The sequence below is a fragment of the Lissotriton vulgaris genome, chromosome 2_1 (genome assembly GCF_964263255.1).
Source record: "Lissotriton vulgaris chromosome 2_1, aLisVul1.2, whole genome shotgun sequence".
Taxonomy (NCBI): Eukaryota; Metazoa; Chordata; class Amphibia; order Caudata; family Salamandridae; genus Lissotriton; species Lissotriton vulgaris.
Window position 1 is genome coordinate 1,967,820,228 of NC_141687.1, and position 24,859 is coordinate 1,967,845,086.

Genomic DNA, 24,859 nt, shown 5'->3' on the forward strand with positions numbered 1-24,859 from the left:
AAACTTGTTTTTCTAAAGATGTCCAAAAACTTGTGATAATGCAAAAAAGACATGCGCACAAGTTCAGCATTTCGAAAATAAAGTCACTGCGATAGTGAGGGACAGGCGTTCTTGAGAACAAAGAGTACTTGTTATGCGGCTCCAAGAAATTGTGGCAGAACAGAACATTGGTATGGAGACGACGCCCACTGAAGATTGAAAGACACCAGGGCATCTAATGAAATTTGAACTTACTACACAAACAGGCAGCAAAGAACAAAGTCCACAGAGTACAAAACCAATGAAAGCTCAAACTACAAACCAGCAGAGATTGCCAACAAGACAATACCAGCAAGGACAACGTTGCGCTTTAATGTTAAGCGTAGATGTGATAACAAGGAGAAGAGAACTGATCTACACTCCACGTCGCTGATGCTGAGTTTAAACAGGAACAGTTCGTGGTTTGCAAAAAAGAAATCACAGTCCATTAATCCCAAAGTTACGGATCTGCAGCCTCCAACCCAAAGATGGTGGCACGCTAGGAGACGCACGCCGAGTGGCTCACGGTGCACTCCTGCTGAAAACATCCAAAGGCAGATTTGAAGATCTTGGCAGGAAAGAAAACATCATGAAGGGTTCTGGAGCGGCTCCGCGCAACACCATGGACAAGGTAAGATGTGCGAGCTGTTTTTGAATTTAAAAAAAACATAGCACAACTGTTGTGTTTACTGGCCTCGATATAGGAATGGCAAACCACATCATTGAAACGAAAATAAAACATCACTTTGCTCACCATGTCAGTCTCATCTCTTGGAGCAGAAAGAGAGACCTTGCGATAACAGTACAGACCAGCCATATAACTTCCTAAGCGCCAGTAGTTGAAAGTACACAGGCAAACGTAGAGTTCCCTCCAGTGTTGCACTGACGAGGAGCTCTAAGTAGTTACAGCACACCAAAACCCACAGAAATAAAAGTCTTGAACTTAGATAGAGTCATGGAAAAACAGCCTCACTCAGAACAGAAGCACTGCACTTCGCACTGGAGGTAGAATCACAGGCAGTCACTGGTTACCTTATTACTTGAGGCACTGAAGACATTGGTAGTGGCACCGTAGAGGTTTGTTGAGGCACTGTAGACCTTTGTGGTGGCGTAGGGTCGCTGCGAGATGTAGGCAGCGTAGATAATGTATTTATCGATGTTGTAAGCGCAGAGATCGGAGCACAGTACACCTGGGCTGTCCGGTGTAATGGACACTGGTGGGGCTGCGAGGCATGCTTGACCGGTTTCTTTACCTTGAGTTACTTGACTGGTTTCTTTTCCTTGTGTTACTTGATTGTTGTTGCTCCACATTGGTAAATGTAGTAAGTCCTTTCCTACACGTAGTCCTGCTGTACTCCACATCTTTATTTGGCATCAAACTACCTTTAGTGCGTGAGATGAGCTCCAGATCGTCGCCAAAAATTGAAGTGGGCTGGCCTTGCGCGTGCAGGAGGCACAAGTAGACGCTGTAGACGTGGCCAGGTAAAAGTAGATGACATTTATTAAGTTCATAGAACATCTTACAGCCTTTACCAGCAAGATTGTCACCTATATCCTTTCACTTTGCAGGCAGAGAAAGAAAAATAAACCCCAACCTCCATTGGAAGACAGACCTCAGTATTCGAATGCACCGCAAATGTGACAAGATAAAAACAAAATGTAAAGGTCTGTTTAGTGCTCATTCGCTTCTGAACTTAAGCATGGTTATTTTGGGGGTTCTCCTGTACCCCCATGCTCCTCCTTCCAGTGCAAATGGCATGAGCCTGAAATTGAGGAAGAGGATTGTTTAAGTGATGCTATTAGTATAGAGCACTGACCAAAATAGACTAGTAGACAGAACATTATCTCTCACAGGCATGCAAGATTAGTAGCAAAGAGAAGTAGAATCAGTCAAGCAGAAAGATGGGAGGCAGGAAACGTCTCCCATTGAAAAATTAAAAAAAGTTCCCATAAAGTGAGCACTTGTGGACAAATGCAAGGAGCCAGTCAGTGAGGTGGTAGACAAGCTCTGCTCCTTGTGAGGGGCAAAGGCATGCTGGACAGCCTAAAACAAATAAAGCCAACAAACAGAAAACAAGCAAATGTGAGTTACAAAACACACAGCCAATGGTAAGCAATGGGCGGAATGCATTCCTAAGAAGCTTTCAGCATGTCCTCAGTATGTCTTTGCAACCAGACACATAGTAGGTTTCGACCTAAAAACAACTTTAAATAAGTCTCTACTACAAATGAACAGTATTATTGCACAGAAACTACCTAATCACTTTTATACCTTATCCTTCCTTCCAGCTCAAATCAGGAGCATACTTGTTTCTTTTGTTCTTTTCTACTAACCTTCCCCCCAAACCTGGTAGTTGGTCCACACTAACCTAAACAATAATATCCTTTTACAGTTGAAAGTATAAATTTGTGGGAGTACCATCCTGAAAGAAAAAAATATCGTGTTTCGTATCAGCCTACAGGGCAGTCTGTATAGTGGTGACGGTAACTTGGAAAACACCTGCAATCGCAGCTTCTGTGAAATTAGTGTTCTTAATTCAGTATTAGCAACCTGCTCAGGAAGCGGCATCGCGGTTGTCAAACCACTGTGAGTGGCATAGACCCTCATTACATAAAGATTCACCCCACTACGCCCCTCCTCCTGCGTCACCGTCACGCAGTGTCCCTCCAATCGCAGCCCAGCTTCTCGGTCGCCATGGTGACGGCGTGTCCGCTGTCTGGACTCTTGATGGAAGTCGTAGTGGCCGACCGATCGGCGGCGAGACGGGAGCCGGGGGAGGAGGGTGCCGAATACCGCCGGCGGGGGGGCCGAGGACACCCCCGGAGTCACACTGGACCGCACCGCGTCCCTAGTAACTACCACAGTGACAGCTGAAGGTGAGTGGCCAGTGGGGTTGTTGACCTACGGGATCGCACTTGGAAGATTTGTGAGCTGCAGCCGCATCAAACAAGGTTCATGTGACGCGGTTAGCAACATATGTCCCATATTTGTGACTGCGTTTAGTCTCTGTCTAAAGTATTCTCTGCATATAAATAACTTTTTTTTCGCTCTTTCTAATTACACGTGACTGTTGCTTTTGTGCCTCGTGTTTTTCGAGGTTCACCCTCTCGGGAACTGTGTTTTCCTTCCTTCATGGAGTGTTTGTTATCAATGACTTCGATTACTCGTCAGCTTCAGCGGAACTAGTCTTGGAGGACTTGTCTGCTCAATCCTGCTATTGCTCTTCACGGCGGTGCGTTGTCTACCTGGAACTTGACTGCTGTTCTTTCATTTCTCATTCTATTCCAACTTCTTCTGCCCGGACTTACTGCTTCTTTCTAACAACATTGATTTCTACTTCTGATCATATAGATTGCAGCTGGCCTTCATCCAGAGGATTTCTTCTCTTTCTTTGGCAGCAATGGATTTTTTTCGCCCCGGGTGTAATGTCTGGTAATGATTACAAGGGATCCTCTGCACGAGTTCTTACTTCTGATCCACTTTGAGTGTTATTCTGCTGGAATGTCTCCAGCTATTCTCCATCGATAATGTCTGTTAATGTACTTTCCTGAGAGCCGAATCAACTCAAGGTCTCGGAGCCTTTGTGAACGTGTAATCACCTGATTCCCTGCCATTACATTGATGCTCCTGCCTGGGGTTCTCTGTCCAGAACGGTCCAGCTCATTACTACTGCCAGAGGAGCTGTTTTCGTTCCTCTTTATAAAGTGGCTGAAAGGTCAATGATGTTCACTACCACATCATCTGTGTCTATCAAGAACGGTTCTAATGGTGTTCGTAAGATATGCAGGCATATTTTGATTTGGAAACCCCATCATAAATGAAGGATTATATACACAATAAAACAGTTTTTTTTTTAAATAGTGACTTCTTTTTTAGTGACAATGGGCTCGATACTCCATCTGGTCAAACTCCAGCATGAAAATCGGTTGAAGAATAGTAAATTGTGATTTTTTGCTTTAATGATTTTTGAAAATAGAATAAAGATTCCTTGATGCCTTGAAACCTAGTAGAATAAAGTGTTTATATGGATAATTGCAAACCCCGTTTGCTTGGAAATCTGTCCTCTGCTGAATTTTCATTCCATCATTTACATTGCCATTGGCAGTACTCCTCAGATTTTCCACCTAAGAATAAGTGGTCTAACTCTTACCCCGATCATGTATGCTTGCACACTGTCTATCCACCACCTAACCAAGTTTGCCTGTAATGTTGTGCCACCTCAAAGTTTTTAAGCGTATTGTGTGTCCATGCCTAGACATACACACGGGCCTATCAGGAAGAAATCCAGCCCTGAGTCCAATAAGCAGATTGGAGTTGGCAATGATATACAGACAAAATTTTATGCATCTCCGCTTAACGCGACACATTTAGATATGGAAAATGTTACATTGGCATTAATCAGTAGACCTGCTTCTTTGAATGCGTCCCAATGGATTTAATTATATACCTCTTTAATTCATTACAACCTATTTTAAGGGTTCAGGGCTTGCAGTAAAACAATCTCTCAAGTCACGGGATCAGTCAAAGTTAAAGCATGTAACATTCAGAGAAGCAGCAGTAGAATATGATCTAAGCAATGCCTGTGAAATGATTTAATTTCTCCTGATTTATATGGAACATATGGTTCGAAATGCATCGTGGAAATGATAAAAAATATAAAAATATACACACACACAAACTCCAGTAAAAAAATGTATATAGAAGAATGTGAAAAACATGTGGATGAATGAAAAAAAAATATGTGAAAGTCAATTACCTGTGATTGAATACATTAGGGCTTTCATGTTATCATTCAGAAGTTTTTCAGTGATTTTGAATAGACTGAAAATGCTGACTGACTAGTTGTGCAAGATGGCCTTTCAGCATATTGTTTGCATTGCTAAAGTTAACGATCTACTTGCAATGCAAAAATACTTAATTGTCTTGCCTTGACTATTACCGGTGTCTTCACGCATTAAGCAAAGGTAAAAAGTGTAATTTCTTTTAGGTATTTGAGGATTCTGAGTCTTCTTTTTTTCTAGATTCTATTGACCACAAAGCCTGTGGCTCAGAATATTTCCTTCTTTATCGAACCTCCACCTAGTCTAAGGTGTTTATATATCTATTGGACCATGGAATGTAAGGCCTCTCACCACATTTAGCAGGGGCGGGTGCAGGACACATTTGCGGTACATTACTGCATTCTAGTTCAGCAACCGTACCCTGAAGAGTAGAAGTGTCGACTGAGACGAGGTTTCCACATCATCCCTACAAAATGCACGTACTCACTTGATTTATTTGTTATTATGAGAATGATATACAATTTACAACAATAATGTTTACTAATAGTGACGCAGTAGAACATTTGTGAAGCCCGTGTATTCTAGGTATTAGAGCACAGACAGCCTCCTGAATGAGTAGAGACAGCTTAGGCTTCAGAGGCATGCATGACCACCTCTGATACAGGGAGAAAAGCCAAGAATGCCAAGGCTGAGTAACCATCGATAATTCAAACCTTAATTATTGTTAACTAATCTAAATCCACCGCTCAGATCAGCACCGGTCTACAGTTACCACCTGTTATACTTACAGGAATGACATTCCTTTCTGTCTATGGAAAAAAACTGTGACTATCAGTAGAAGATTGTATGTATATAAGCATGAGTTTATACGTACACGCAAATATGTGTATAAATGTATAGATATATATTGCAGAGTGACTCTATAGCTATCGTAGGAATCCAAGAAATAAGAATTCTGCAGATGTTTGCTCACTAATAACTTTTTCACCATTTGACGAAGCTCTACAAAACTTTGCATATCTATTGCTTTTTCAGGTCGAGCTATTTATAGCTCTGAAATATTGCAGGGGAAACAACGCTCTTGAACAAGCGGATTCTTCCCAATGCATGTTGTGCACTGAAGCGTGACGCTTGGCCAGGCGCGCGCTTGGCCTCACACCCCATCCCCATATGCGTTCCCTCCCACTCGCTCGCTCCCCCGCCCTCCACCAACCTGCTCCCCCGCCCCTCGCCATGAGACTTCAAAGCAATGCGCTGAATTCTCTGAAGTGATTGTTTTTCACGCGCTCTGCAGGTCACCATTTGCGGATGCTAGCGCTTTTTTCTATTGCTCTAGCTTGTTAGTATCCCGCACACCTCCCTTTCTGCCTGCGCCCATCGCTTGTGCTCGTTCCCCTGACTTTTCTTGTTGGCTCCCACTCACTTTTAAGTCATGTGGTGCCTTTTACTAACTGCCAATCCTTTCTGGGTATTGCTCACCACGTGCTCCGATCTCTCGCTCTGTCTCCCTATCCCATTCACGTGGCTTCCTTTCTCTTCCCTCCCCTTCCTCTCTCACTTGGCCTGTCGACTTTTCTCTGCTAGCATTCGTTCACCCTTTATCCACATCATGGTGCTGCCACCACTTCCCCAATGTGTTTTGAACAATTCTGGCTACATGTAAGCAAGGTACCAAACGGACAGTCGCTCTTCTGTACCAAATGCACAGTCTCTCCTCTCTGGCCTCGGTCGGTGGTCTTTTTGCTGGTTTATGTACTTGTGAGTTTCTGAACTCTGCCCCTCGCCTGCGCCTCCCCCATTTACCCCTGCACCTCCCCCTCCCCTACTGCAGAGCGCGTCTCACAGCCGTGCTTTCACTTTCACGGCCGCAAGGCCGTGTCTCTTTCATGGCCAAAGCTTGTTTTTCTAGCTCCTCTTGCGGCGAACCAACAAGCTCACTCGAAATGCCCAGAACGTTTACTTGTTGCTGGGAAGACATATTGGCGGGTATACACCCCTGAAGCTGTGATGTGTGCGTGCCTGGATATCTCTTTGCCAGTTAGATGTTTCATTCATAAAGGTTCAGAATATTAATGCTCTATTGAGACCGTGTGCGCGATGAGTGCATATGTTCAGATGTTGCATCGGGCACAAACAGCCAGCATTGCCGAGCCGCTGACAGACTGCAGACTTTCTACCCTGAAAACCTCCCTCCGGCTCTAGGATCGACACATTCCACCCCTAAACCCATAGTTGTGTTTTTCCCCTCTTTCCAAATGACCCTCCCCCCAAATCACACACTGCTTTACAACCCAGTACAAGGTCACGCCTACAAACTTCCACATCGAGCCTCCCAGGGCGTCTGAAACACTTTGATGCCATCAAACAAGCACTGCTCTGACTGCACTCCCGTTTCTTACAGAACTACGAAATACAGCCTCTCTGTGGCACGCGTTATAATTATTATTCAACTAGAAAAGCCCAGCATCCACCCTCTGTCTCTTCCTTTTGTGTTCACCCCTCCTCACCCCCATCTCCACTCTGTCTGTCTGCTTCTCGCTCGTCGATTCTCTTCCTTTCAGGCTTTCTCACTCTCATCCTCCCGGTCTCTCCACTTCCCTCCTCACCGACATCCACCCACCCACCCATCCATCCCCACCAGCTCTTTCTTCCTCCATGAGCAGTAAAAATAGGCCAGCAACAAATACCAGTGTAGAAAAAAGAGGGAAATTCTCAAAATAACTCTATAAATAGGGAAGACAATTAAAATTACATTACATTATTCTTTAGAAATATTGCCGGGGCCACAGCTCCCACTAGGGCGCATAGTCTCTCTCTCTCTCCTCTCGCTTTCTTTCTCTCTCTCTCCTGCTCTCTTTCTCTCTCTCCCACTCTCTCGCCCTCTCTCTCTCTCTCTCTCTCTCTCTCTCACTCTTTCCCTTTCTATCTCTCTCTCTCTTTCTCTAACTCCCTCTCTCTCACTTTATCTCTCCTCACACTTTCTGTCTCTCCCACTCTCTCTTTCTCTCTGGCTCTCTCTCCCCCTCTCTGGCTCTCTCTACTCCCCTCTCTCGCTCTCCCTCCCCACTCTCTCTTTCTCACTCTTTCCCTTTCTCTCCCTCCCTCTCTCTCTTTATCTCTCCTCCCTCTCTTTCTGTCTCTCTCCTCTCTCTTTCTCTCTCTCCCGCTCTCTCTTCCCCTCCTTCTCTTTCCCTCCCTCCCTCTATACCTCTCCTCTCTCTCCCCCCTTTTTTCTATCTCTCTATCTCTCCTCCCTCTCTCTCACTCTCTCCTTTCTCTCTCATCATTTGATCGTCCTCCCCCACACACAACCCCCCAAACACATTCCCCCACACATACACACAACCCCCCACACACAACCCCCCCCCCACACAACCCCCACACACAGACCCCCCACACACACACCCCCACACACAACCCCCCACACACACACAACACCACACACACACAACCCCCCCCACACACACAACCCCACACACACGCACAACCCTACACACAACCCCACGCACACACACACACACACCCACCCCACACACACACACCCCACACACACCCCCCGCCACACTAGTTTTGACTAGAAATAAAGTGTACTAGTGGTTTATAAGTAAACAGGAAGGATCAAGGCACTTTGGGTGAGTCTGAAAAGGGAGGCAAAAGTAGTTTAATTTCTTTATATATTTTAACAAAAATCAACGGAGTACTGCGGTAATACATAGAAAGTACCGCTGTACTTAAAAAGATTATCCAATCATATGCTGTTTTGTCATTGCAATGTACGCTGCATACCATGAAATAACTGCGGTATACAGTGGCACAATATGTGACTACGCTTTAGTGCTTTATAACTTTAATACTACTGAACCAATTTAGATCTACTATCAAAAAGGACCCTTCCACTCCAAAATCTATATTCCTGCCAAATTTCAGCCAATTTCCTGCTATGTCTGATTAAACTAAACTCTACGACACTCCACTCTACTCTATGACATGCCACTCCATTCTATGACACGCCATGCTGCTGTACGACAGTTCATTCTACTGACACTACACACCACTCCACTCCACTCTGCGATACACCACTCCTCTCTATGATATTGCAGTCTATGCCACTCTGCACCACACCACTCTACTCTACCCTGTTCCACTCTATGTCAACCCACTATACGCCACTCCACTCTACGCCACTCCACTCTTCGCCATTCCACTCTATGCCATTGTACTTTTTGCCACTCCACTCTACACCACTCCACTCTACACTATTCCACTCCACACCACCCCACTCCTCTCTATTGTATTGTATTGTATTGTATTGTAATTCCATTTATATAGCACTGACTACCCCTGATGAGGTGTCCAATCACTTTTTTGTGGGAGTAGCATGCTACTCCAGAACCCAAAAGGATTAGTGGTGAATTAGTATAGTGATATATGAACTTAATTTGAGTTATTTGGATTGAGACGGAAAGTGGGGGGATAGAAGAGGGAGGGGTCTATCAAGATTTATTTTTAGTTCATAGCATTAAAAGGGGATTTGGGATGAGTAAAGGGGAGGTTGAGGGAGAAGAGTCAGAGGGAAGGGTTTAGAAAGGCTAGTTTGGGAGATCTGAATATTAAAAGAAGTATGAGATGCTGCAAATAGGTGTAGAGGAGGGAAGAGTCTAGAAACGGTTATTTTGGGGATCATAGTAGTGGTATGAGTTGCGGGATGAATGAGAGTGGAGGTAGATAATATATTAAGTGAGGTATAAGGTGAGAATTAGGGTTGTGCATTGGAAAGAGTAATAGAATGAGGTTTGAGATGAGTCTGAGAGTTGAGGTAGAGTATATATTGCAAGAGATATAGGGTAGTGCACTGGATATGCTGAATTAGAAGGAAAGTAATAAATATAGAGATACATGAGCACATGGAAGGTATGTATGTATAAGGAAAGTAATATATGTAGATTAAAGTTGCATTTAGTAAACTCAGACTTTCAAGTGTTGCTGTACTTTAAATTATTATTTTGTTTAATTGTTTTGTAATGTGATAGGGAAGCAATAGTAGAGAAATAGTTATGATAAAAGATTTACTTAATTATACATTCACTTTTATACATGTTATACATAGAATAATGTAACTAAAAGTAATATGTACATTTGTTAAGCAGAACTAACAAATATCTATATATTTAAAAACATACTTATTATACACAAGTCACTGGTCGTGCTGAATGGTGAGTCAGCGGTCCTTTAACATCTTTGACTTGAAGAAGTGATGTTATCACTCACAGCAGTTAGCTAATTGGTAACACTGGTTTCTCTTAGAGCCTGACAAGTTTCATATGCAGTATAACAGGTACTGGCATTGCATCATCATCACAGCCTGCATAGCCGGTTTCGTCCGAGCCTCACTGATTGTTTTGCCTTTCTACAGGTTTCCACTTGTCAGGTTTTATCAAAGGGGCCCGTGAGTTTAAATGAGTTGGAGGCTTTTTCCCATTTCTATTGCATATACATAAAAAAAATTGTACCATTTTGATGGCGGGTTTGCTGAATGTCTTTTAATTATTCTCTTGCCACTGTTTAGCCCATTAGGCTGTTTCTCCACTCAGCATTCTGAGCATTGATGAGACTGCAACATTCCATAAAATATTGACCACCCAACCGATTACCACAATTCTCTTTATGATTCAATGTACTGCTGCAATGTAGGCAATGTCAACTTTCAGATTCCTTTTGTCTTCAAACACTCCACAATTCACGCATGAGTTTTGTATTGGTTTGGGTTTGATTTATTACACCCAGTTATTCATGGTTGGAATGTGTTATCACTGCTGTCTTCCTATTCATTTAGGTTGAGAAAGGCTCATTGTCATGATATACCTGAGGAAGCAATATTGCATTATATCTTTGTACTAAATATTGAGGGGAGCTTTTTTTCAGCCACTTTGTCTATCTAATGCAGTCTTCAAGGGCATTTTAAACTTTTGATGGACTAAATCATTGCCTTCAATTGTACAATGCTACCTCTACCTTGTCCTGAGGAAGACCCTTCATTAAGTAATTCAGATGGTCAAGTAATCGACAAATCACCAATTAGTCACACATTAGTTGTGGACATTTCATTTATTCATTTGAGGCTGAAAGAACACTGTGTTCTGTTATATTTTCAGTTGCCTTAGTTCCTAGGAATATTGGGGTTGCCGCCTGGTTTATTTGGAGGACAAGAAACTGGCCGTACATCTTCCCCCTTTAAGTCTCAGTTACTGAAACAGCATGTACTACCACCCTCTACGAAAAGGTCTACTCTTTACATTTTTCACATCCCTCCCTTAGCTAAGCTTTGCAGGTCACATGGTGGTCATTTATGAACTATGCTGGCTCTACTTAGTTGAGTTACTCAATTGATTATTCAGTGCCTCCTCATTTTGATGAGTTCCATCAATGTATGAGAGACATTGCAGTTTGGGTGGTGCAAAACTCATTCAAATTTATGTTCACAAGACAGAGGTACAATGCAGTAAGAGCCGAAGCCCACGCGGGCCCTACCTTCTCACCTGTAACAGGTGATATTACCTCAAACTTGGCTGTGTCAGTTCGGAATTTAGGTTTCTATCTGGAAGAGAAACGATCTATCAGCCATGCTCACAAGCTGCCTACTGCCTATTTTGCCTTGTTTAATGTCTTATGGTAGATCTTAACTCTTCTGCATGACTCTGCTCAGCAACTTGTCATCTAGTTTACTATTCTAAATTGGCTTGATTATGGCGGTTCCTTATTTTTAGGTGACCCAGCACATGTTTCAAGTCCTCTACAGAGAATTAAAAATACAGCAGCCCGATCGGTATTACTATGACCTCGTCACTCGTCTGCCACCAAAGCTCTGGACTCCCTGCACTGGCTGCCAGTGATCACTGGAGTAATGTTTAGATCACTATTTATTGTGTTCAAAACTCTTCATAAGACTGACCCTCTTTATCTGCAACACAAGAGTTTTAACGTCATGCCACAGTCTGCTTGCTTTGCTCCTCAAATGATAACTTTGTCACTATCCCAAGGCGTATCCTTGAGAGTTTAGGGAGTAGAGCATTCTCAGTTAAAGTGGCTCATTTTAGGAATGACATTCCGTCCTTCTTGTGAGCTACTGATTTGCTGGCATTTAGAAAGGCTCTGAAAACCTGGCCGGACACTATCTAGTTAGTCTTCTGTATCTATGTGACAGTTTATAGTGATGGTCTCTAGCATCAGGACACCTATATAGGTACCAAATTAACAGAACATAACATTTGTGCTTCAACGTATCAGGAGGCTCCTGCAGGAGTGTTAACATGTATCAACAGGAATGCTTCAGCAGGGCACTCAATATGCGTTTGTAAGGTATTTCATTCCTAACACCTTCTATTTTGTACTAGAGCTGCAGGTCCTGCTTTTAGCCTTCTGACCCACGCACCAAAAGGCAGCCTTTTAATGCATATTTGGTATGGTGTCTGTAGAAGGATATTAACATAACTTTTCAAATAGGATATCAGATGTCTGTGTCAGTTAACACAGCATAAGCCAGGCTACTTAACATAAAGATAATAACATATGGAACTAGCTCCTTTTGGATACTTGAAAGCTCAGCATTTGAAATAAACAACCAAATCAAGTAAGACAAATTCAAGGTATCGAAACTTGAAAAATATATTGTAAAATGGATCCTACTCATAAACCCATTTTGTTTCCTCATTTTCGACACCTTTGGAATGTTGACAGGTACTCCCTTGCCAATTTCTACTCTCACAGTAGAGTGCTGAGACAGATATTCTCTGAGACAATTAATGCTTTCAAAAGGAATGTCCATTGCAGCGGTGGCTCCTCAACTAAGGCGCAGGAACGTTGCCCCACTGCTCAAAAGAAAAAAAAATGATATTAACATATCATTATCATTTTATTTTTCCTATTGTCAGTGGCTCTCGGGGCGGGCGGGACTGGCCAGAGCTGGGGGAGGAGTGGATTGCACTCCTTAAGTGTGCATTACTGTTTGGCTGTCCCTTTTGGGCCGTCCAAACAGTCATGCACACTTTGTATGTTACCCACCAGGCTGCAATGCACAGCCCGGTGATGAACAATCAAAGCCTCCCAGTCCCTGTCTGAGTGCCGAACCACGGCACTCAGACCAATCACAAAGCTGCAATGCAGCATTTTGATTGGGTTAGGGTAACCTGGGTGCTTCCTGCTGCTTTCTGCTGCCATCGGAGACAGGAAGGAGGAAGAGGACTGAGTAGAGGCGGCAGGCGGCCTAGGTAAGTGTTTTTTTTTCATTTCTTCCCTACCTCCTCTCCCCCACTCCCATCCGGTAGCAGCCGCTACTGGTCCATTGGGGTAGACAAGTGTAGCAGCTGCTGCTCCTGGCTTACTTTTAGGTAAGACCAGTTGTTACTATTGCTGGTATCGGAGGGTATGAAAGCAGCAGTAGTACCAAAAAATATACTGTATGGTTAATTAGGAGTACTTTTCACTCTTTGTCCTTCATTAAGCCCGCCTGCAGCAAAAAAAGAGGCTATCATTTCATGTCCTTTCACATGAACTTCCCAGCAGCCTGTTTTGCACGGGAAACGGCCACTACAACTAGGCCGTTTCCACGAAAACCTTAACCACGCATGCATTACACCGCATGCGTGGTTACAACGAAAGCCTTTACCACGCATACGTTTACTACGAGGTACGTAGTAAAGGCATGTGTGGTAAAGGATACAATTAAAAAAAAGGGGGGGTTAGGGGGGGAATCCCCCCCCTAAATAAAAATAAAACTAACCTCAAGTCGAGATGGCCTGGCAATCGGCGCCATAGAAGACGTAACGGAAAAAGAAACCGCTTCCTCTTTACGGCGTATGACGTCACCACGGAAAAATACGTGGAGAAGGAATAACGTGGAACTACCATTCCGTTGTAACGCATGCGTGGTAAAGGCATGCGTTACAACGGAGATCGTTGTAGGAACATACAACCGTTTTGCACAAGATGGCAGCGGTCTGTTTCCTCACAGCAGTGACTACCGCACGCCGCTATGGAGTCGTCTGAGGAGGTACGCCGGTGTCCTACTGGTTCTTCATTCTGCAGGGATATCCAGGTGCTATGCCACTCCACTCTAAGCAACTCCACTGAGCACTATTCCACTCTACACCACTGCACTCTGTGCCACTCCACTTCATGCCAATTCACTTTACGCCACTCCATTCTAAGCCATTCCACTTTATGCCACTCTACTCTTTTGCACTTTGCGCCACTCCACTGTATATTGTGCAACTCTACAGCGCATCCCTCTACACCACTCTACTCTGTGCCACTCCACTCTATGCTGCTCCACTCTATGCTGCTCCACTCTATGCCACTCCCCTCTGCCACTTTAATCAATGCCATTCCACTCTACCTGACTCAACTGTGTGCCACTCCACGCTATCCTACTCAATGCTGTACCACTCTGCGCCACTACAGTCTACACTGTTCCACACTATGCCAGTCCACTATACACCACTCTACTCTACTCTATGTCACTCCAATCTACGCCACTACACTCTACACCATTTCACTGTATGCCACTCCAATGTATGCTATTCCACTCCATGCCATTGCACTCTATGCTCCTCCACTCTATGCCAGTTAACTTTATGCCACTGCACTCTATGCTATTTCACTCTACGCCACTCCACGCCACCCCAATGTACATTATCCAACTCAACACCACTCCACTCCACGCCACTCCACTGTACTCCACTCCACTCTAGGCCACTTACTCTCTGCTATTGCACGATATGCCACTCCACTCTAGGTTATTTAACTCTATGCCACTCCAAGCACTTTCACTTTTTGCCACGCCACTCTGCTCTACTCCACTTTATGCTTTTCTACTCCACGCCACTTCGCTCTACGCCTCTCCACTCTGCTATTCCACTCCATACCACTCCACTCTCCGCCACTACATTCTAGGAGTTTTGACTCTACAGCACTCCACTCTACGTCACTCCCCTCCACTCTGCTACTCCACTCAATGCCACTACACTCTAGGTTATTTGACTCTACGCCACTCCACTCTACTTTATTCAACTCCATGCCACTCCACTCTACATCACTACACTTTATGCCACTCCTCTCTATGCCACTCTACGCTGTTCGACTCTAGGCCACTCCGCTCTATGTTATTCGACTCTACACTTCACCATTCTACACTGTTCCACGCTACGCTATTCCACTCTACACCACTCCACTCTAGGCCACTCCACTCTATGCTATTCCACTCAACAACACTCCATTCTACACCACTCCACTCTATGCCACACCACTCTACATCGCTCCACTTTACGCTATTCCACTCTCCATCAATCCCCTCTATGACACTGTACTCTACGATATTGCATTCCATGCATTCCACTTTATGCCACTACATTCTGTCCTATACCACTCTGCGCCTTTATGGTTCACTGCTTTATACCCTCCTTATTACATCACTTAACCATGTAAAATCATAGTATTCATAACAATACTTACGACATCTCATTTGTGAGAACACTGTGCATGGTAAAGTGGTGAGTTATAGTTAATGTACTGTGGTTGGAAAGTTGACAACATTGTGTACATAGGTGCAAGAGTTAGTTATTTGAAGGTGGTGCATAAATTAGAAAAGTTATAGTATAACTATAACTTTAGAATGTCTAATTTTTGTCTAGTGTTAGTTTGGTTTGTATAGAAAGAAGAGTAATTTGAAGGTGGTGCGTGAATTATAGGTTGAAAGTGCAACTATAACTTTAGGATTTCTAATGTTTTGCATAGTCCAAGTTTTGTTTGTATAGAAAGATTAAATAACGTTTTTCTAACTGTAACTAAGCTGTAACCATTGGTTTTTCCATTGAATATATATTATATATATATATATATATATATATATATATATATATATATATATATATATATATATATATATATATATATATATATATATATATATATATTTTGCATGTTTGGGTCAATTTATTACACGAAGTGCAGCATTATAAAAGGCAATATTTCATAGTGACTTGTGAGATATGGAACATAATTTCACGAGTCCCGCTTAAATCTGGGCCTCATTATAAATGACTATCTCAAAGTAAAAGTCTAAGCCATACCTATAGGCTTTGTAAATGAACATATAGAGAGCTACATTTTGATAAATGCATTCCTTTACCATTTGATATAAAGTCTGAGCTTAGAGCTTCTTCTTTTAAAAAGTAGTTTTGATACTTTATATATTTTAACAAAAAGTAGCAGAGTACCACAGTACTACCTAGAAAGTACAGCAGTACTTAAACACATTACCCAATCATATGCTGATATGTCATTGTGATGTACTGCTCTATACTGTGAAAGTGCTGAAGTATACAGCAGCATAATATCTAACTAAGTTTTTGTGCTTTATCACTTTAACACTACTGAACCAATTTAGATCTACAGCCAATAGGACCTTTTCAACCCCAAAATCTATATTCCTGCCGAATTTCATCAACATTTGCTCAGCCATTTTCCTGCTACGTCTGGTTAAACTAGACTCTGTGACACACCACTCCGCTTCACTGCATGACATGCCGCTCCATTCTATGACATGTCACTCCACTCTGTGAAATGCCACACACTCTACGACAGTTCACTCCTCTCTGACACTCCACTCTACGACACGCCACTCCTCTCAACTCTAAGGTATTCCACTCTGTGCCACTTTACACCACTCCACTCTATGCCATTCCACCCTGCGCCACTCCACTGTACCCTATTTCACTCTATGCCAATCCAATCTACACCACTCCCCTCTGTTGTACAGAACTCCACTCTACGCTACTCCATTCTACGCTACTCCACTCTTTTATGCACTCCACTCAACGCCACTCCACTCAACGCCACTCCACTCAGTGCCACTACACTCAACGCCACTCCACTCAGTGCCACTCCACTCAACTCCACTCCACTCAACGCCACTCCACTCCATGCCATTCCACTCAACGCCATTCCACTCTATGCCACTACACTCTCTGCCACTCCACTGTACTCTATGCCACTCCACTGCAAACCTCATTCCACTCTATGCCACTGCATTCTATACCACTCCCCACCACTCCACTCTATGCCAATACACTTTGTGCCACTCCACTCTACGCCACTCCACTCTATGCCACTTTATTGTACATTAGTCAACTCAACACCGCTCCACTCTGCGGCACTTTTCTCTGCGCCACTCCACTCTGCGCCATTCCACTCTGTGCCATTCCACTCTACGCCACTCCACTCTATGCCATTCCACTCTTTGCCTCTCCACTTTGCACAACCCCACTGCATGCCAACCCACTCCAACGCTTTTCCTCTCTGAACCACTCCACGGCCCTGCACTTAATAACGCTCCACTCTACACCACTCAACTCTTTGTTATTTGACTCTACACACCTCCACTGTACACTGCTCCACTCTATGCCACTCCACTCTACGCCATTCGACTCTATGCGTCTCCACTCTATGCATTCCACCCTACGCCACTCCACTGTACACTAATTCCACTCAACGCCACTCCATGCCATTCCATTCTATGCCACCCCATGACACTCCAGTCTGTGTGATGCCACTCCACTCTACGATGTGCCACTCCACTGTACTCCACCCCACTGTACGCCACTTTACTCTGCCATTCCACTGTATGTCACTCCATTCTACATCACTATACTTTATGCCACTCCATCAAACGCTATTCTACGATATTCCACTCTATGGCACTCCACTCTATGCCACTCCACTCTGTGCTTTTCCACTCCACTCCACACCTCACCACTCTACACCGTTCTACTCAGCGCTACTGCACTCTACAATATTGCACTCCATACACTCCACTCTACACCACTCCACTCTACCCTATTCCACTGTGCTCTTTTGCGAGGCACTGCTTATACCCTTTCATAGTACATCACTTATTCCGTGTAAAATCAGAGCATTCATAACAATACTTATGACATCTCAAATGCCATAATTTGTGAGTACACTGTTATTGTAGAGTGGTGAGTTATAGTTAATGTACTGTGGCTTGCGAGTTGCCAACACTAGGTACTGAGATGCGGTGGTGCATAAATTATGAATTTCAGTTATAACTATAACTTTTGAATTTCTAATGTCTGTGTAGTGTTCGTTTAATTTGTATAGATAGAATAAATAATATTATAGTTATTTGAAGATGGTGCATAAATTATAAATTTAAAGTGCAACTATAAATTTAGAATTTCTAATGTTTATGTACTTTAGGTTTTGTTTGTATAGAAATATTAAATAGAGTTTTTCTAACTATAACTAAGCTTTAATCTTTGGTTTATCCATCAAATGTTTATGTTTCCATATACATTTATAATACATGTTTCGGTCCATTTACTGTAGAAAGTAAAGCGGTATAAAAAGCCATATTTCATAGTGACCTGTAAAATATGGAACATAATTTCATGGATCCCTTTGAAATCTGGGCCTCGTCATAATGACAGCCCTAAAGTAAAAATCTAAGCCAAACCTATTGGCTTTGCTAATGAACATATATAGCAAGGCTACATTTTAATGACTGCATTCCTTTGCCATATGATGTTAAGTCTGGAATGGGTGTTGATTCTTTTAATGTGAAAGCCATTCTAAATATTACAGTTTGCTACTGGCTGATGAGCTCATGATAAAGGCAAAAGCCGTCCTGGGTTGCTTGCGTTCCAGTTCAGGGAAGACATACCATGGCAGTTTGAACTGGACTGCTCCCATTGTAGCAGGGTAAAGACTGATTTCCATATAGTAGGGTGGAAACTAAGGTGGCATGGTGTGCAAAATAACCATGGATTAGCATGCAGCCTGACTGAGTAACAGTGGCTGAGATAAAGTCAAGCATTCCATCCATCACTTTTTGTGTACTTTTGGTTGTTGATCAATATGGCAAAACCCCTGATTGATGTGGGTATATTTATATCTAACTGCATATAAATTGTTTGAAAAGACTTTCAGCAAAATCTTGAAGTTTGTATTCAATAATGGGATAGTCCAGTAAGAGGCACAGTCCTTGGGTACCTTGTCTACTTATAAATGTGAACCATCATGGCCATCCTCTGATCTGAGGGGAGTTTGCCCTCCTCATTCACTACATATGTTAATGTTAACTAGACTTAGATAGCGCACAGCTGCCTCAGCGAAGAGGCGTCCCGGCGCTGAAAGCAGTGTAACATAGAGGCTAACAACTGAGCGTCCCGGTGCTGAAAGCAGTGTAACATAGAGGCTAAGACCTAGGCCATGGGGAAAAGGTGTCTAAATGGTCTTTCGAAAGGCCAGCAGGCTATCCAGACTGAGAATCTGAAAGGGCAGGGAGTTCCACAGTTTGGCTACCAAACAGCGGAAGGACCGTCTCCCGCATGGAGACAGTTCACTCGAGGGGCAGCAACCAAGTATTGCCCCAAGGAGCGCAGCTGGTGCATAGGAACATAAGGTACAAGCAAGTTGGCCAAAATCCCAGGAGACGCAAGCTTCAAAATTTTAAAGGTCAAGCAGAGAGCCTTGAGTTTGATCCGCTTGGCAATAGGCAACCAGTGTAACCGCCGAATGGCACCGGCTGTTGAGCAGCTTCGCGGGAGCCCCAGCAGGACTCTGGCTGCTGCATTTTGAACTCGCTGCAGGTGCACCATTCTGCCTGATTAGCCCCTAAGAGGAGCGAGCTGGCATAGTCCAATCTAGATAAGATAGCCGGCTGCACGATCAACTGATGGGTGGGTGGATAAAAAAAACCAGCATGGGCCTAAGAGAAGGGCGAAACAAGTGCCGGACACTTTCTTGGTGTGCTCCTGGAAGCTGAGTGTAGAGTCCATCCATACCCCTAGGTTATTTACCACCGCCTTTGGGGTGGGTGCACTACCAAGGGTGTTGGGCCACCATTGCTCACTCCATAGTCCCTTGTTTTTCCCCACCATCAACACCTCAGATTGATTGGGGTTAAGCTGGAGGCAGTTGGCGGTCACCCACTTCGCGACTGCCACCAGGCCACTTCTAAATTTGGAGGCGTCCTGCGTGGAGTCGTCGGAGAGGGCCACCACCAACTGCGTGTCATCAGCAAACGAGACCATGGTAAGACCTTTGTCCATAGCCACCGTAGCAAGAGGGTGAACGTACAGATTAAATAGTATGTTAATCATATAACATATGATGAATGGATTCTCCTAGTTCACATCAAACACTTAAAAATGTTGCTGCCAATTTGTTTGGGCCCAGGATTTCCCAATTTTTAAGTTGTTTAGTCGCGTCCACGATTTCCTTCACTGCTATCCCCTCCTCCAGTTTCTCAGGTGGATTACATTTAATGTCAGGTGGACAGTATCTTTGTGAGGACTGTTGAAAAAATTTCCCTAAATCACTTCAGGTTTATCCTCTTGTTGTCAGTCATATTCCCACTGGCGGCACTAGCACAGGGAGATGCCTTGGATCTCCCAGAGGTGGAGTATGGCAGGGAGAGGGTCCGTTTTCGCGACCTTGGCATTCAGGAAGCTCATTCTCCGGATGCTCTGTATGCACTGAATATGGGAGCAGTTATTATGGGCCTGAGGGAATCCGTCTGGTTCTGGAACAGACCTCCCATCTCGTTTGTGGGGCGTGGGACCATGGCAAGGATGGTTATGCTTCCCCGTTGTCTTTACGCCTTTCAAAACTCCTTCTGCAGTATCCCGAAATCCACTTTTGACACCCTGAATAGTCTCCTAATCTCGTTGGTGTGGACTGGAGGACGCAGCAGGGTAAAACTCGAAATACTCAAGTTAGATGCAGACTCAAGGGGACTGGGACTCCCAGAGTTCAGACTCCCATATTTTGCAGGTTTGCTGCAGTATGCAGCACAGTTGTTCGCCGAGGGCCGTAATGTCGAAAAGGGACTGCTGTCGGACTGAGGCATTGGGACAGAACTGCCAAGATACATCATGATGGGCTCCCGTACCCCTGGGGAATACCCGCACATATTCCAGCAGGTAGAGGAGACCTGGGAGCAAGTTGTTACCCTGATTATCCACAGGGCTAAATACGCTAGCTCACTTCTTCTTCGGTGGCTGCAGTGTTTCCACCAGATCCAGTTTGTCATGGATATAACTAAATGGTATGAGTGGGGCTGCACAGAGCTGGGGACATGTACATGAACGGGACCTTCTTATTCTTCAACGAGGCAAGGGAGTGGTTCCAAGTGCCGGATGGTTACTTCCAACAATATGTGAAAATATCGTAAAATATAGACCTCGTTTCCAGATGAGCCGGAGGAGTCGCACTCGTTTGCATTGTTACTTGACCCAGGGTCCACTAGAGGACTAATCTCACACATATATAGAAAGCCTTGAAAGAGGATCGTACGGTTGAGGTATCCATGATATAAGGCAGATGGAGATGGATGGCGGACTTGACTTCTCCACTCACTGAGGGGGAGTTGAAGAGGGCGTTTGCACAAGTCTGTGAGGTAGCCAGTAACTCAAGGTTTAAGCTCACTCAGTTTTTCTACCTACACCACACATATTTAACCTCTCAGAGATTAGCACGCTTCAATCCAGGGCACTCCTCTGCGTGCCCCCGATGTGGCGTAGACCAGGCAACATTTATAGATATGACCTAGACCTCTGTCTGCCTGCAATCGTCTTAGCAACAAGTGCTCCGGGTGTGCCGAACGGTTACAGCTGTGCGAATAGAGGCTACAGTTAATCAGTGTTATTGAAATAGCCTTCACCCGAGGGAAGAAGAGCTTGCCACCTGTGCCCTCTGAAACCTCTGCCTGCCATTTGATAGTCCTGCTAGGATGTCCTGTTTTCTATTCCCTATGGGATGGGTTCCTGCCACCGATCGCTGCCAAGGTTCATTTAGTTGTTCTTTTTATTTCCTTACTACAAGTTATAATAAGTATTGCTGCACTTATTTCTCCTTGGTGGGAAAAGCTTTATATACTGTTTAGTTATTATGCGTCCAGGAAGGAAACTACTGAGTGGAGCATTCGGGCAACCAAGTAGACTGCTGTGATATAACACGTTAATAATTAGTCTACCGCTGATACATTGTAAACTGTAAGGTCAACATGTAATGTGATATCTGTGCAGTGTTGCAATAAAAATAAGTAAAAAGAAAAAAAAGGTTCATCTTCTTGTTAATAGGGGGGTTATGCAATGGTATTTAACAATTCCTTCATAGTGTCTATATTTTAAGGTGCTCTACCATTCCTGTTTGTTTTAATAATCACATATGTACTTGAATTGTATGTTTTTAAGTAATGAACCATAAAAATGTTTAACTGATTGTGTCATAGGGCCTTTATGTCTTTTTGGTACACTGTTTGTTCTGCTAGAATATGAAGATATTCTGCAGGATACTCCGAAGAAAAACACTGCAGTATAGAGTAGGTTAGCGGCATGGTTAATACTTTGATCTGTTGTTGTACACTACATTTCTGCATAGATTGGCCCCAACACATGCCAAAAAGAACTGGTTTCTGTCAAGCCTGGAGTCATAGGCTACAATGCCAATGACAATCCAATTCCTCCTTCTCTGTTAATAAATAGGACACATCAACCAGAGAGTGTGAGGGGAAAAAAGGCACAAAAGCAAGAGATGCAGGTGGGTGCCTATTATATGCCTCTTTGAGTCAACAAGAAGGTCAGCAGGCAGCAGAAGAAGTGAATCTGTGTTAAAGAGAAACTCAAATGCAAACAACTGGAAAGGAAACGGTGCACCAGCAAGGAGCCCACCGACCGAACCACCTTCAAGACATCGCTCAACTAGTAACACAGACTCCTGAAAGAGACAAAAAGGAACGCCCTACCTGACTGCATCGAAGCCAGGTTGAACTACAGTAAAGAACTCATCAACATCATCAAGGAGGTCTCCAACCACTCAGCGACTGAAAACACCATCACCCCTCCCAAGAACTCTGCAACATTGTGGTGAACTTCCTCCACAGCAATATCTCCACCATCTATAAAAACTTCGAACCCCAGTCTACCATGTCGATGTCATCAGCCTCCTCGCTCCTACAGTCGCAACATCCGACCATTGAATCACCGCTTGGGTCCAGCTCACAATCGGAGTACTACTGACATCATGCACCATGTCCACTCAGGAGCACCCATGGACCCCAAGAACATCATCTGTGGCATCCCCCAAGGGTTCATCCCTCACCCTCCTCTGTTCAATACCTATATGACCCCCCTGGCAAACCTCATCAGAAACCACGGACTGAAAGTTATCTCCTATGAAGACGACACCCAACTGATCCTTTCGCTATTCAAAGACCCTTTCACCACGAGGGCCAACTTCCATCTGTTCATGACCAGCATTGCTGACTGGTTGCAAAATAAATTCAACACAGACAAGACTGAAGTACTGATCTTTGGGAACTACATCTCCCCTTAGAACAGCTCCTGGTGGCCTGCTGACTTGGGACCTTCTCCCACCCCCACGGACCACGCCCGGAACCTCAGCATCGTCTCGGGAAACAAACTTACAATGAAGAACCAGATCAACGCAGTCTCTGCCTGCTTCCTCCGGCTGCGCATGCTCCGAAAGATCTTCAAATGGCTTCCATTCTCCACCAGGCGCACTTTCCCTCAAACCCTCGTCACCAGCTGCTTCAACTACGGCGATGCACTCTATGCCCGAATTACCACACACCTCCTTACAAGACTGCAGACCATTAAGAACCCAGCGGTCAGACTCATCCTCGACTTCCCCAAACGGACACACATCCCCCCTCACCTGTAGAAACTCTACTGGCTTCCTGTCCACAAGAGATGCCAATTCAAGATTCTGACTCACACCTACAAACTACTGCTCAACCAAGGACCAGCATACATCAACCACTGCCTGAGCTTCCACCAACCCTCCAGACTCCTGCGATCTGACTCCCTCTCCCTTGCTCATGCCCCCTCATCTGCCGAAGTAACAGTGAGGACACTCCTCCTACCTTGCCATAAAGTCCTGGAACAGCCTCCCCCTCCATCTTTTAGACTTCTTCCTCTCTACAGGAGTTCAGAAGGGGACTCAAGACCTGGCTGTTCAACTGATATCACCCGAGCAGCTTGGATTTCCGCGCCTGAATACCTTCCCGCCTGATTAGATGCGCTCTATATATCCTGTTTGATTGAATAATTGATTGTCTGACGTATAATTATCAGGTGTGGCAATGATAAATCAGTAACAAAATTAATTAGTTTGGACAACAATCAAATTAGGCAACCAAGTCAAAGATCGGGCGCACAGCTCTAAGTAATGGAATGTATTACAACATAGGAAAATATGAAGTGTGAACTCGAAGAGAGAAAGGCACTGGTTGCCAGACAGTCACCAAAACACCCCAGACCTCCAGGGCAATTGGTTTGGAGCCTTTCTTACTAAACTCGCCAGATGTTAGGCGAGCCAATAGTTCTGTAAGATAAGGAGGAAGGCACAGAACAAACAAAGTAACAACACCTCTTCATAAACTTTACCAGCTTGAGGGAACCGGCAAAGTGAAAAATCAAGAAAGATCAACAGATTGAAAAACTGTGATTAACTAGACAAATCCGGAGCCACACAACCGAATGAAAAGTTGCCAGACAGCATCTGCACTCTAACCTTCAGCCTAAATACGTCTGCTGCCTATAATTCCCCATCAACGGTTGGCCTATCCCAGAAGTTTGTAAATAAGCGGGATGACGGTCTATTTCTCACTTCGAAACTCCATTACCTGTTTTCCCACCACTTCCAGCCAATCTTATAACCCACTCTTTTATTACCTGCACGTTTAGCTGGGATCTGTAGTTTGCCCTGGCTCTTTCCCTGCATTGTCTTTGTTCTCCTCCTAGGGTCTTTTTGATCTCCCCATGATGTCATCCTGCTCCACATTCCTGAGAGTTCATTCCGTGCCACACTCCAAGCAGGGTTGCTTTTATCACATGCCCTCATGCCAAGGTGGGCTGGTTTCGTCCCATGCCCTTATCTTGATCTCATACTAAAACTGTTCCAAGCAGTAGCCCTTTCTGCAGACAACTTCAGATGTTTTTGGACCTCATTTAATCAACTC

At 44.2% G+C, this 24,859-nt stretch overlaps 1 protein-coding gene across 4 annotated transcripts in view; it reads left to right on the forward strand.

Annotated features, from left to right (window-relative positions):
- Window positions 1-2,733: 2,733 nt before the first annotated feature.
- TTLL13 (tubulin tyrosine ligase like 13) overlaps window positions 2,734-24,859 on the forward strand; it is a 653,894-nt gene continuing 631,768 nt past the window's right edge. For 3 of the 4 annotated variants that reach the window (XM_086958162.1, XM_086958163.1, XM_086958165.1), the window contains exon 1: window positions 2,734-2,895. The gene's annotated coding sequence lies outside the window, so the exon portion shown is untranslated. The remainder of the gene's footprint in view (window positions 2,896-24,859) is intronic. The other variant, XM_086958164.1, reaches the window with a different exon arrangement.